Source organism: Arvicola amphibius, chromosome 9, assembly GCF_903992535.2.
Source record: "Arvicola amphibius chromosome 9, mArvAmp1.2, whole genome shotgun sequence".
Lineage (NCBI taxonomy): Eukaryota > Metazoa > Chordata > Mammalia > Rodentia > Cricetidae > Arvicola > Arvicola amphibius.
The window spans coordinates 85,081,673-85,097,535 of record NC_052055.2 but is presented as its reverse complement, the minus strand read 5'-3'; positions in this window follow the sequence as shown (position 1 = coordinate 85,097,535).

Here is a 15,863-nt window from a genome sequence, read left to right as displayed (position 1 = left end):
ATTAACAAGACAGGCTATTTTAAACAAAAATAGAATCTATAAAACTGAAACTGAAATTAAATGATTCTTTTATTCTACTAATTATTTTTGGAAGACATAAAAATCTTTCCAGTTTCAACAATCTCCTTATTTTAGACAAATGTTCTATTGCTTTGAAGAGACACTATCACCATGGCAATTCTTATAAAGGAAAGCATTTAATTGGGACTTACTTGAGTTTTTGGGATTTAGCCCATTATTAACCAGACAGGAAGCATGACAATATTCAGGCATACATGGTGCTGTAGGGTCTAAGAGTTCAAATATGCAATCCTAATAGTGCTTCTCCCTGGTGACCAAGCTTTCAAATCTATGAGCCTATGAGCCAGTAGGAACCATTTTTATTCAAACCACATTCCTATGCTAAATAACCATATAAATCATCTACTCTTAACTACAAACCTTTAAATATGGAAGACTTAAATGTTTCATATATGTATGCAAACATAAATATTTGTGGGAAAATGAGTGACTATATGTTTGGGTGTGTGGGACATCTTAGTCTATTTTACAAAATTTTCCTTCTTTTCTAAAGTATAATTTTAATTTTTTCACTCAAAATTTTTATATTTGTGAGAAGACTTCATTTCTAGTCTTGAGGTATTTCTATCGTATTTTATATTACATTTTAAAACTAAAAATTATACTATTTAATACTATATGAAAATTTCTTATAACTTAATTATATATTCTACTATAACGAAATCTCAGTAAGATTCAAATGACAGAATTTACATGCCTAATTTCTAATTGAACATTTATAACCAAATGTAAAACATAATAAATCATTTAAAAATGAAAATCATGAAATATAAAATGTTTTATTAACATGTGAATAACTATATTTACTTATATATTTTACTCCCTCCCAATTCCATACAGGTTCTTTCCCATCCTTCCCACCACCTGAACTTATATAATATCATCTGGACTCTTACTTTTACCTGTATCTTCCAAAATCAAGCAGTCCTACTCTCTATGCTTTGTCTACTTGTTAGGATGTGATTTATTTTCTCAAGAAGAAAGCAGTTTATCAGAGTTTTTGGACTCTTAAACAGTCATTCTAGACGTTTTATCTGGTAAGTATGATTAATTAAAATACCAGGAAATAGTCACTAAAATTGAACATCTGAGGAAACAGTTTTTTTCTAGTTATGTTCATAGTAGTGTTTCTGCAATCATAGCATATATAGCACTTTCCATGTGAAGGATAGTTAATAAATTCAAAATTATATTACTCTGGCTCTGTATTATAAATGGATTATTATGATGATTTGCATAAAATATTTCATAATGTGCAAGTATTATGTATTATAAGAAGTAGTAAAGTTCACTGTTTTTAAAAACTGTATTCATTGTTGTATCATATATTAACACTATATTTACATTATTCTTCCTATTTCTCCAGCTAACCATTTCCTTCTAATACCCTGTCATATTCATGACCTCTTCTTATTCTTTAATTTTTATAGTTGTATATACACACTACATTAACATACACACACATCACCCTACTGAGTACCATTTGCATAGCTCAATTATGGATATATTTCGGGTTTCTCTTTGGGATTTGATGATGTATCATGGACTCATCTTCAGAGAAGACTAATTATCCCTATGTCAGAAGACTTTTATTGCTTGTGGTGTTCAAATAGAGTTAAGTTCTTGGGAGATTTAACCCTTCCAATTGGTATGCTGACTAGTGGTGTCAATTTTCAGGTCTTCTTTTGGCAGCTCTAATCCTGGGATTTCATAGATACGGCTTCACTGTCATATATTCAGGGCTCAATCTATTATCAGTCTTCCTTACAATCAACTGCATTTACAGTCTCTTTCCACTTTCTCCTTGATGCTCCATGAGACTTCTGCAGGTCACGTATGAAATATTTATTTTGATTTAGGTGTGTAGTTACATGTGTGGTATGTGTTTGTTTCAGTGTGTGTTGCTGCCTGTGGAGAAACAGAAGAAGATGCCAAATTTACTGGAGTACAGTTACAAGCGTTTTTAAGCCACCTGACAAGGCTTATAAAAACCAAATTCTATCCTCTCAAAAATGAGCAAGTTCCATCTCTTCCAGCCATAGAAAATTTTAAAAAGAACTCAGTCTTAGTTCATAGATTATTAAAATATGCTTTGACCATCATTTGTAGATGATAGTCTTATATTAGAGCTGAGTACTACATTTTAAATTTCAGAACATTTGCTTGTGATCACATATTTCATTAATTCCATCTACTTGCAAACAAATTCAACTTAATTGGTTAGATATTGATAAGTCAAACTATAAATATTATATATGTTCATACATTATTAATATCTATTAAGACAAGTATTTCAATATATTAACTGTTGCCAGTTTTTCCACCTTGGCAATTTGGATGTTGGTTGCATCTAGAACTGTTGTCCTGTACGTTATGGACTTTTGTAAGTCACTTCTGCCATTTACTTACTACCTAGTACATTAAACAACTTGCTTAGTTGTATTAATTTTAAAAATGCACTTAATCTACAATGAATGTTCCTTCAGGAAAAAGATGTCACCCAAGTTGATAGTCTGTGGTCTAGATATCTTATGAAAATTGGGTCGTGAGCATGGGATTTATTTTGAAAATCGTGATACCTGAATAAAATATAATGTAATTATTAGAAATGCTTTGAAATATTTGGAAATAGGTAATTCAGATTCAAGTATCAAGGATGTTCCTGTATTTAAAAGCAAAATTTGCAACTCATGAACAATTTCATCATATGTTTATAAATTACTAATAATCACTGCCTTTATAATCGGTTTTTAAAATGACACATTGCTTTTCATGCTGGACTGCATCTATGACAATGTGAGTCCTGATAAAGAATGCAAACCTGTGGGTTTCACGTTGTTTGTGCTCTCCATCTGCTGTGAGAAGTGTTCATATCCTATTCTCTATCAGCTTGTGTCACTCACCTGTCATCAAGACAATTTCATTTTATAAATTACAAGAAAGGATGAAAAATTTATCTGCACTAATCTTCCAAGGTATATATGGTGAAAAAAAGTCATATTAAAATTTGTTTACTTTTTATATCTATTTCTGTGAGAAAATCTAACAGTTAGAGACCATTACAGAAAAACACAATCAATCAAAATGTCTAGCAGAATTATGGATCCTGGCACCAATCGATACATTTATAAAACACCCTTGCACCTAAGGATTCTGGAACATTGGAGAAGAGGGAGAAGAACAACGATAAGATACAGAAGATCAAGTAGTTTGCCACAAAAGCGTATCTTCAGTAACAACCGAATTTACAACCATAAAATCTTACGTACATGACTGCCCAAATACAAGGTGAACAAGGAGATCAGTGATCATGCCAAATAGGTGAAGAAAATTTTATAAGGTTCAAACACTATTCAAAGAACATATGTGTAAGTAGAGACAAACAAAGGATTCTGAAATAGAAGAAGTGGTGACGAGGGAAATAGTGTGGAATGGCTGAGTTCCAGAAGATTAAACCTGTTAATACTTTGGCACAGAAAAAACGAAACTCATTGGTCCTTACCCTTCTGTGAGATATATACAGTTAATGGTTGACTGGGAAAGGAGAAACATTTTGATGTATATGCCTAGGTAAACAGTCTTCAGGAAGAAACAAACATACAAACAATAGAGAAAAAGAAAAGAAACAAGAGCAGAAATGGATTAATTAGAAGAAAATGAAGATGAATAGGAGTGGAGAGGAATGGGACGGGATAATGAAGGACAACTATAATGTAAACAATTTATGAAAATGCAATAATGAAACTCAGAGCTACATCTAGTAAATATAATAAAAATATTTAAAATGTACCAACGTGAAATATAATTAAAATTATATAATTAAAACTGAAATGCTAAACTATTTTAATATTATTATATTTTGCAAATTGTTTCATTGATTTTAGTTTTACTCATATTTTGAATCAACACATGAACATGTTATGGATAGAAATATATTTTTAAAATTTGAGAATTATACTCAATGTATTGTAATCATATTCATCTGTATTCATTTGCCTAACTCCTCCCAGATTCACCCACCGTACCCTTTCCACAAAAATTATCCTCTCCTAGTTTTAATATTTTTTTAAAAAAATGATTCTATAAGTTCTGTGTGTCCTACTTCATATGCCTCTGGGGGGGACTAACCACTGATTACATGGTCAGCCTACCAAGGACAATGCCCTTAAACAAATTTCAATACTCTCAGAAGCTATCAGCTGTTCTTCAGTTAAAGGTAGGGGTTGATGAGACCATCTATGCTACATACTGACAGACTGCGCACTGATTTTTAGTGCTTGTTATTTTGATGAATAATTATAAATACAACAACATTAAAATATAAAGCTCAAGGTTACTGCAGAAGTTGCTCAGTGGTTAAGGACACATAGTGGTTCTTCAGAGAACCTATGCCTTGTGTCAAGCATCCAGGTGCGGCAGCTCACAACTACCTGCAACTCTGGCTCCAGGTACAGGTCACTGTCCTCTAGAATCTATGGGCACCTGCACTCACAAATGCACATAATGTCACATATATATGAATGTACCCATGAAAATGAGATAAGTATTATTGTAAAAGATAAAGCTCAGTAGTTATGAGTGTAAAGGGACCGAGTAAGTGATGTTCTAAAATTCACTGGTCTAAGTCAGTATGGACACATCTATATACCATCACAACTTAGACACCAACCTTCAAAGTCAGCCTCCTTCTGTCCATCCTGCAGGAATTGTGAAGAGTCAGTACTTTACACCAGAAACTACTGCCTCTTTCACTCTGATTACCTGTGAAGTTACATAGTAATGAGCGCTTCCTTTGTGTTATAGCTCCTTACTGAGATTCTCCCTTGGAAATAAATGACAGCCTTCAGTTAATTGACCTTCTCTAGCCTATGAAACCTTTAAGTTCCATGTCACAACTTTCTATAGCATTATTTAAATAGACTATGACTAAATATACATGGACCTGATTCATGTGCAGTAGCTATATAAAAGTAAATATTGAGCATCCCTCATATTATAGAAAGAGTTAGAAAACTTTGAACATTTCAATGTCTACTAGTATGGGCTCTGAAGGATAAATATAAATAAAACAGTAACATAATCAGGAAATTTAAAATATGTTATTTGAGAAAATTCAGTGGGATAGAATACTGACTCCATATTATGAAATCTGTAGATGGTTCTTAATTTCAATAGTATACTTCAGCAATGATCACATGTATAAAGAGCTATTGGGCCTTGATAGCTATTAAAAGAAGGAAAGTCCGTTTACTTTAATGGTTAACCACTTTTTCAGGCAAGTCCCACTCCCAAAAGTCAGTTGAGTAATACAATTTGGATCCTATAATAATAAAAAAATAAGTTAATAAAGAGAAAAATCTTTGAGGTTTGGTGGCTATGGAGGTGAGAGTAGAGAGGGTAGACACAGTAGTTACATAATCAAAACACATTGTGTTAACAATTTCAAAAAATGATGAAAATATTACTAAAAATAATTGCATTAATTCCATGAAACACTAGAAGTATTTTCATCAAAGCAAACTTTATTACATAATTGTTTTATCTTATTATTTCCCATAATTTGTCTATTCTGTACAAATACAACATCAGTTTTGAGTTCATATTTATTTAGATATGTTCAATATGTAATGTAAATAGTTATTTTGATGAGCTTTTAAAACATTAGTTTTTTAAATGAGTTTCCTGAGAACATCTTCCTGCTTCCTTTTGCTTTCTTTTAGAAGTACAGGAGTTATCGAGACTCATTGCTTGCTGTTATTTCCAATTTTAGTGGGGATATTTTCATGTTGTTTCTAGAACTTCATATTTCTTTGGTGCCTCCAGATACTTTTTCATTTTTAAATTTAATTTTTCCATGCTATTTTATCATATTGCTAAGTAAATATTGAAATTGGATGCAAAAATAGCTGTGTTTTGAACTTTAAAGCTAAAGTATAGTAACTGAAGTGCTAAGAAAGCTGTGTACTGATGCCCTGGTTTAATAGAGACTGCATTAGGGACAGGTGTCATTATCCTCAGTCTAATGGAAACAAGTGATCCGGAAATTTCACTCATGTTTTCAAATACTGGAAAGATAAAAATAATATGTAATATTGTTTTTTTCCTAAAATGCATATAAAAATCATTTCAAACATTTATTCTGGACAGTTGATGTAATATATGTGTTACATGAAGCATAATGGGTTACAAGACAGGTAAAATACTATCTTATCCTCAGGTTACCATGTTCCTTTGTAACAAAAGTCTAACTATTCATAAATTTTAAAAATTCCTGTTTCTAATAGGTTTCAATGATATTTGGTTTAGAAAGGATTTTACAGTGTAGCTCAGAGCTTTGGACATTATGGACTTTCTGTATTCAAATAAGCTGGTAACATCAAATTCTCCTCACATTTCATCAATCTACCTTTCTTCTCCTTGAATCCATCTCCTTAAGGAAAATCAACTATTATTAATTAATATTTGCCAAACAATAGAATGTGTGAGGCAGAGATTTAGCCTTCCCATTTTTTATCATTGATTTTTTTTCTTTAAATTGAAAATAAGTGTTTTTCTCACATAATAGATCCTAGTTACACTTTCCCTTCTCTCTCATTAATAGCCATTTCATTTCTGTCTGTCAATAGAAAACAAAGTTCAGAAGGACAATAATAAATCAAAGTGTAATAAAATCAAAATATAACAAGATAAAATAAAACTAAAACCTCAGATTAGGACAAAATAAACAAAAGGAAAAGAGTCCAGTGGAGTACAGAAGAAGCAGAGACCCACTTGTTCATAAATGGAGGAATAGCATTTAAGAAAAAAGCAAACCTAAAACAAAACAAAACAAAAGCCCCACTAAACTGCAAACCATAATGTATACTCAAGGACATTTAGGGCAAAAAGAATATATGTGTGTGTGTGTGTGTGTGTGTGTGCGCGCGCGCGCGCGCGCACGCACACACATTTGTGTGTAATAAAAATAAAGAAACATGATCTAAAATTAAATATATACAAATAGAACCCCTAACACAACATTATGAAACAAGAAACCTCTAGATGCCGTCGAGTTCATTTCTGCTGATCATCTAACACTGGGCATGCAGCCTACCATTAAAAGTAGTTTGTTTGCTCAGAAAGACTCCCTTGGAGGAAACTCAATTTAATTTACAAGTAGTAACATTTGAAAATTGCTTTTGGGTTAGGGATGGGAGCATGTGTCCATACTTTCTTACTGGTACAGACCCTCAAAGGCCCCGCTTATGCTCCTTCCGTCTCTGAGAATTCATATGTGCATTGACTTTCATTTGTTCCCATCTGCTGCAGGAGGAAGCTTCTCTGATGATGGCTGGGAAATTTAATGTCATCAGAGTATAACAGAACGTAGTTAGTTTTTTTTTTTTTTTTTTAACAATAGAAACTGTTATCAGAAACCTCCCTACCAAAAAGAGCCCAGGACCAGATGGTTTCAATACGGAATTCTACCAGAACTTCCAAGAAGACGTAATACCTATACTCCTTAAGGTATTTCATAATATAGAAACACAAGAGTCACTGCCAAATTCCTTTTATGAAGCTACAGTTACCCTGATACCTAAACCACACAAAGACCCAACCAAGAAAGAGAATTACAGGCCAATCTCACTCATGAACATCGATGGAAAAATTCTCAATAAAATACTGGCAAACAGAATCCAAGAACACATTAGAAAAATTATCTACTATGATCAAGTAGGCTTCATCCCAGAGATGCAGGGCTGGTTCAACATAAGAAAATCTATCAATGTAATCCATCATATAAATACACTGAAGGATAAAAACCATATGATCATCTCATTAGATGCAGAAAAAGCATTTGACAAAATTCAGCACCCCTTTATGATAAAGGTCTTGGAGAGATTAGGGATACAGGGGTCATTCCTAAATATAATAAAGGCTATTTACAGCAAGCCGAGAGCTAACATCAAATTAAATGGAGAGAAACTCAAGGCCATCCCACTAAATTCAGGAACGCGACAAGGCTGTCCACTCTCTCCTTATCTCTTCAATATAGTGCTTGAAGTTCTAGCAATAGCAATAAGACAACATAAGGGAATCAAGGGGATTCGATTTGGAAAGGAAGAAGTTAAACTTTCGTTATTTGCAGATGATATGATAGTGTACATAAGCGACCCGAAAAACTCCACCAAAGAACTCCTACAGCTGATAAACTCCTTCAGTAATGTGGCAGGATACAAGATCAACTCCAAAAAATCAGTCGCCCTCCTATACACAAAGGATAAGGAAGCAGAGAGGGAAATCAGAGAAGTATCACCTTTCACAATAGCCACAAATAGCATAAGATATCTGGGAGTAACTCTTACCAAGGAAGTGAAGGATTTATTTGACAAGAACTTTAAGTCTTTGAAGAAAGAAATTGAAGAGGATACCAGAAAATGGAAGGATCTCCCTTGCTTGTGGATTGGGAGGATCAACATAGTAAAAATGGCAATTCTACCAAAAGCAATCTATAGATTCAATGCAATCCCCATCAAGGTCCCTGATGGAGGAGTGTCTATGTGTTACTTTCATTATTAATAAAGAAAACTGCCTTGGCCCTTTAAGAGAACAGAAAATTAGGTAGGCGGAGTAGACAGAACAGAATGCTGGGTAGCAGGAGTTAGAGAGACGCTTCAGGCAGTCACAATAGTGAGTCTCCATGCTTCTCCTCTCCGAGATGGATGCAGGTTAAGATCTCTCCTGGTAAGCCACACCTCGTGGTGCTACCCAGATTACTAAATATGGGTTAAAGCAAGATATGAGAATTAGCCAATAAGAGGCTGAAACTATGGGCCAGGCAGTGTTTTAAAAGAATACAGTTTCCGTGTAATTATTTCGGGTGTAAAGTTAGCCGGCAGCTGGGTGGCAGGACGCAGCCCCGCCGCTTCACACTACAGATTGGCGCCCAGAATTAGCCAATAAGAGGCTGAAACTATGGGCCAGGCAGTGTTTTAAAAGAATACAGTTTCCGTGTAATTATTTCGGGTGTAAAGTTAGCCGGCAGCTGGGTGGCAGGACGCAGCCCCACCGCTTCACACTACAGATTGGTGCTCCAACGTGGTGACTAAATCCACTTAAAAACTTTGCCCGCTTGGGATCGGAAAGAAAGTTCTCTGAGACCATGCTAATGGCTCACTGCTCCCTGCCTGCACCTGGGCAGATGGCGGAATCAGGCTTAGGCGAGCGGGACAGCATTTGCGGATTCCTGCCGCCATAGAGAGAGAGGTGTTTTCAGACTGCGCGGTGCTCTGCGCGTCAGATTCGGCTGTGACTTGGATTAAAAGAGTTTCTGTGCTGCACGCTCAGTATCAAAATTAAACTGCTGAGTGCAGCTCCAATGTGGACTGCTGTGTACCTGTAACTATGTGCAGCTCAGGGACACCAAATGACTGAGGCAGTAGCAGCTCTGGCTCTGCTCCGCCATGCTAAACTGTGCTGACCTCAGGCAGGTCTATAGTAATTACCATAATAACAGCGCAGTTAAGGTTTAGACTTGGCTGTAAACAGGCGGTACTGTATTACCTCTACATGGCGCAACTTAAGTTTTTAAGAAGTGGTTAACATTTTAAGAAATGCTCCTGGATAGTAAAAAATTACAGATTCACAATAGGACAGATTCAGACATAGAAGACCCCCATATGGGTCACAATGTTGGATGACTGTATGTAGGCTTGAGAGAGAGAAAAAAATAAATATATAGAGAATAAAGTTAATGCCTTAAAAAAAAAGGTTAAAGTCTTTAAAGAGACAGAGTACAGATAGTTATAGATTAAAAGAAGTAATAGAGTAAAAATAAGCCACGTAAAAATGGAAAATTCACAGAGAGTCTGGATTATGTATTTTGTTGTGTTTTCTTTGAAATTTTTGACTGTAAAGGAGCTAAGTACAGAGAGACATTTCATTATATGGGCTGCCAAGCTAGACCAGAATGGACATCTTAATGGTATGATTTCAGAATTTGGATCTAAGAACATGATGCTTTGGAAAAGAGGGTCTTCTTTTGTTTTCACAGAGGATGACACCCTGTGGATTGCTTCTATCCCAATATGGTATGATAGACCACGCCCTCCTGAAAGGTTGCTGTGAACATCTTCAAAAAATTACTTCACTCAACTGCCAACTGAGAGGAACCTAGCACACAGGTTATACCATGAAAGACCTAAATAACAACGCCCCCACTCAGCAGGAAGCAGTTTGGAGAGAAATAACTGCGCCCATTTTCCCAAATATTGTTTATAAATGTTCTTTTACATTTAAAGGGGGAGATGATATAGATATGAATAATTTGCATTGGTATAGATTTTTAAGGTCAATTTTGTTATATGTATATGTATTTCTGATACTGATTAAGGTATTGTGATTGTGTAGTTCATTTAAGAATGTAATGCATAATTAGGAAATATAGGTTAATGGATAATCATCAATTATAGTCAAGCTTGTAGTCATGTTAGATTTTCTAGATATATAGAAACATTTCAGTTAGATAGGCATTCTTCATATCTTTCAAAGGCTACAGAATATGGCATTTTAAATGTTTTAATAACTTAGGGTTTTTCATGACAATGAGACACGTCTGCTCCTGGCAGCACCAATCTACTTCGAGAGGAAGATGGGCATCGAAGAGGCTACTTATGGAGTTTGTTAGCCATTTGGGCAAGAAACTGCTCTTGGCTGGACTGTTGCATAAACTGGACACAAGGAACCCACAGAAAAAGGACTGCTGAACTTGCCTAAAGGTGAGATGGCCTTTTGGGGTTCCTGATTCATTAAAGAGTCTGCAAGACGTTCTGCAGGACACAGCAGAAAGTGACTGAACTGTCTTTGGAATTTCCTGCTTCATGGAAATGTCTGCTGGATACTTATGGGCCTGTAGGCTGAAGATGAATGCCCCAACGGTACAGAGGAACTTTGGGTGACTGTCCAGGCAGCGAGTTGTCTCTGTCATTTCTAGAGTTTGAAAGTTACTTACTTCTTGTTTACTTAGGTAGTCTTATATCCTTCTGGAGTCTTTGATGGAATTGAAGAATGGTTCAATAGTTATAGTTTTCCTTAGTTATGATAAAAGATAAAATAGATTTAAATATTGTAACTGTAATTCTTGCTTGATAACTGTTTTGTTACATGTAATTTTGCTATGTTAAAGTTGAAGCCTTTCTTTTTTGTTTAAACAAAAAAGGGGAAATGATGGAGGAGTGTCTATGTGTTACTTTCATTATTAATAAAGAAAACTGCCTTGGCCCTTTAAGAGAACAGAAAATTAGGTAGGCGGAGTAGACAGAACAGAATGCTGGGTAGCAGGAGTTAGAGAGACGCTTCAGGCAGTCACAATAGTGAGTCTCCATGCTTCTCCTCTCCGAGATGGATGCAGGTTAAGATCTCTCCTGGTAAGCCACACCTCGTGGTGCTACCCAGATTACTAAATATGGGTTAAAGCAAGATATGAGAATTAGCCAATAAGAGGCTGAAACTATGGGCCAGGCAGTGTTTTAAAAGAATACAGTTTCCGTATAATTATTTCGGGTGTAAAGTTAGCCGGCAGCTGGGTGGCAGGACGCAGCCCCGCCGCTTCACACTACAGGTCCCAACAAAATTCTTCACAGATATTGAGAGGACAATAATCAACTTTATATGGAAAAACAAGAAACCCAGGATAGCCAAAACAATCTTATACAATAAAGGTAATTCTAGAGGCATTACCATCCCTGACTTCAAACTCTATTACAGAGCTACAGTATTGAAAACAGCTTGGTATTGGCATAAAAACAGAGAAGTCGACCAATGGAATCGTATAGAAGACCCACATCTTAAACCACGACCTTCATTTAAAGCCCACCTACTCCACTTAGTTGTGCCACTTGGAAAAGCCTCCAAATCACTCTGGGATCCCATTTCTGTTAATGCATCCATAAGATAATATACCAAAAAATTTCTAACATCTGCAATCCCAAAAGTATATTAGTGAAAATAATTAGTTTCAAAATATTTGAAAGGCATTTTTTGTGGTTCTTATTAAAAGATTCATTTGAGAAACATAAAAAGAAAGACATGACAGAGCACTTCATAGGCACCTTACATGAGAAAATGGTTGAGTATTACGGGAATTTTAGCAGACATAAACACTCAGGTGGACTTTTTGGAGTATTTTTAATCATATATTAATATAATAATTAATCATATAATGTTATGTATCATTTAGCAATAATATATGATTAAAGTTATATGACTGAACTTCTCAAGATAAATATGAAGATTATCTCGGGAAATCCTGAGTGACTTCAAAGTGAGAAACTGGAAAAGACTAATAATTTAGCAGGTAAGCTTCATCATGGAATGACTAATCTTGGTCATCAGCTTGACACACTTGAGAAGAACAAACCTCAACTGAATCATTGCATCCTTTAGACTGGCCTGTGGGCATGTCTGGTTGGCATTTTCTGAATTGTGGATTGATATGGAAGGGCCCAGAGCACTGTGGGTAGTGTTACCCCAGGGTGGAAAGGGAAAGGCCAATGAACACAAGTCAAAGGCACTGGGCAGTGCTCCTCCATGGTCTTGCTTCAGCTCCGTCCTTGAGTGTCTGCCTTGGCTTCTCCCCATGATGTATCGTAACCTGAAAGCTGCAATAAACCATTTCTTCTAAAAAAAATACCACTTTTATTCTCAAATTGAAGGCAGGATAATGGAAATAGGACTGATTAGGGTTAGGCTTTCTTAAAAAAAAAGTCTAGACAGATGATAATCTTATGAACAACCCTCATTATATCAGACATTTTCTACATTAAATTGTCTTGTGCACCTGACTCACATATTTGGTCTTTAAACCATTTAAAACTATTTGGACTTTTATACCAATATATCAGAGATATATTTAACTTAGAAACAACAGAAATTTATTTTATATATAGAAGATGTTATATCTGTGATTCAGCCCCCAGTAAACGGTACATACCGATTCTTAATTCTTCCTCAGAAAGCTATCTTCTCGTGTCTTCTGAGGTTGAGAAGGGCAAAGCTACTGTCTGTGGGTTTTCCTTCTAAGATCACTAATGCAGTGACCGAGCCTTTCAAACTTTCTGCCTCCAAATATTATCACCACAGAGATCAGAATTTCAGCATATGAATCAGAAGAGGACAAAAGAATTTAGACTGCACCTTTCAAGACATATTTTTCTCAAGATCAAACAGCATAATTAGGACTGCACTGAAAACAAATGACACAGCCCCAATAGTCATTTTATCCCTTATAGCTGGACACCATCAGCTAAGATAATATTTTGCTTTAAATGTAAAGATTAATTTCCTTTAGTATCCATATTTTCTCTTAATTATATTAGCAAATGAGCTAAAATTATTTAAAATCAGGAAGCATAATAAACAGATCTTCCCCCCAAAAAGTTAGTTATCATTTAGATGTGTCAGGATTACACAGAGGAATGCATGACCAGCTTTGCGTGGGGTAACCTGTCCTGTTATGTTAACAGTCATTGACTAAAATGTTGCTTCATTTATAATATTAATTTACCTGTCAAATTTCAGCTGCATTATTAATATTCATTTCAAGATATCTATCTATCTATCTATCTATCTATCTATCTATCTATCTATCTGTCTATCATCTATCTATCTATCTACCTATATCCCTTAAATCCATTCTCTATTTTCCCTCCAACAAACTTTCAACAAATTAATCTCTTTAAAATGTAGCTCTGACCTGGTTAATCGCTGCCCAGTTCAAATCCATCACTAGTTTTATAATGCCCGAAGCAAGAAACTTAGCTTTTTTGACCTGGTGTAGTTTTCTAGATTCAGTTAATTCAAACTTACATGATTTTAATTTAATACAATAGACTATAATCGATAATATTAATGTGTCATAGTCATGCTATTATATCAATGATAATATGGGACAATATGTTGAGTGAATTTTTAAATTTGTTACTTTAATAATCACTGTGACCAAATGCTTCACAAGAAACAACTTAAGGAACTAAGAGTCTTTTGCAGTTTATGTTTTGAGGGTCTCCAATTCATTATGGCAGGAAAAACACATAAACAGATGTTTGACGCAGACTCTCCTGATTCATCTGCTCTTAGGAAGCAGAAAGAGACAACTGATGCTGCTTGTTTGGCTTTCTGTTTATGCTCTTTTATTCACCATGTTCTAGAGCGCTGGGGATGGTGTTGTCCTCATATAGGATGAGTATTTCTTCCATGCTTAAATATTTTTCAGACACATCTAGCATTACATCTATTGGTATTTCTAAAGCCAGGAAGCTGAAAATAAAAATAAATTGACACAGGGTTTGATATAATTTCTATAAATTTTAGCTTGGTACCTGTATTGTGGTGAAGGTTGGATCTGTCTTAGGTACTATTTGTGTATTTTGAAATACACAAGAAGATAATAAGACCTTTACTTAATAACAGGTGAAAATATTCTGAGATGGTTTTAATAATCTTGGTAAAAGTTTTCACTCTACACTTTTGGTTTGAATAAGAGCAACAGCAATAGGATCATATATTTGAATGTTTGATCCACAGTCATGGAACTTCTGAGAAAGATTAAGAGGTATGATATTCTCAGAGTAAGTGTGGTCTTGTTAGAGAAAGTGTATCCCTGGAGGCAGACTTTGAGATACCAAAGCCCAAGGCAAGTCTAGTGGTTCTCTGCCTATGGGTAAGGATGTAGAATTTATAGACAATCTCACTCCAGTCCCTCAACTGTGACCAAGTCTTTCCAATATGAGGTGTCTTCTCTCTGTATGGTTGACTAAAATTCCCTAATCTGCTATCGTCCCTTAATGTACAACCCATCACTTTGTGTTCACAATACACCTAAATTCATAGTTAAATTAGGAATTTGTTTACTATCATTTTACTTCTCCTTGTTTATTGTTATAAAATTTATAAGCCAAAACACTAATAGTGTAACAATAACAAGTGAGTTAAGGCAGAAAATATCTTTTTAGGATGAAGGAATAAATGATCTTCAGATGTTTGCCAGAGGAGGAGCAAGGGTATTATTAGCATTCTATCTTGAAAAATATCAGCCTTATAAAACAACACGGAATTTACTGTTCTAATCCACATATAAATAAGTTGTGTAATAGTTATTACATATTAATATGTAAAGAAGTCATAACAATAAGCAGGAAGATAAAACATTTGGTGGCTCACAAAAATTTAATCAATGAAGAAATTATTTGGGTCTTATTCTTTGACTCTTACCTAATTCATTATTTATCTTCTCTTTAACTCACCAAGATGAAAGAAATTTGTAGAGCTCTAAAATTCTCATGAATATAAGACACTTGGATTAAACTTAAAATGTCCTGATACAATATATGAACATTGATTATATCAATTTACTTATTCTGCTCAATTTAACTATGCTATGACTATATCTTGGAAGTTTTCTTTATTATATAAATTAATGTAGAAAGAAAGAAACATACAAACATGTATAAACATGCAATTAGCAACAATTGATATTTTTCTTGATGCAATTTGACTGTTGAAATAAGACTTCTTTGGTTAGAAATTTGGACTTAAAATTCTGATTTTTCAAAATCTGTGGTTTAATAATTTAACGACCATTTCAAAGTTCTAGTTCTTTGGTATCTCAGATACAACTTGATAGGCAGCATGAAGATTGATGTCTTCACAGGATAATCATGGATAAATTTCAGGATTAACTATGTTATAAAATATAAAAGTAAGTAGACTACTGGAGTGGTAAATACAGGAGGCTATAGTAGAAA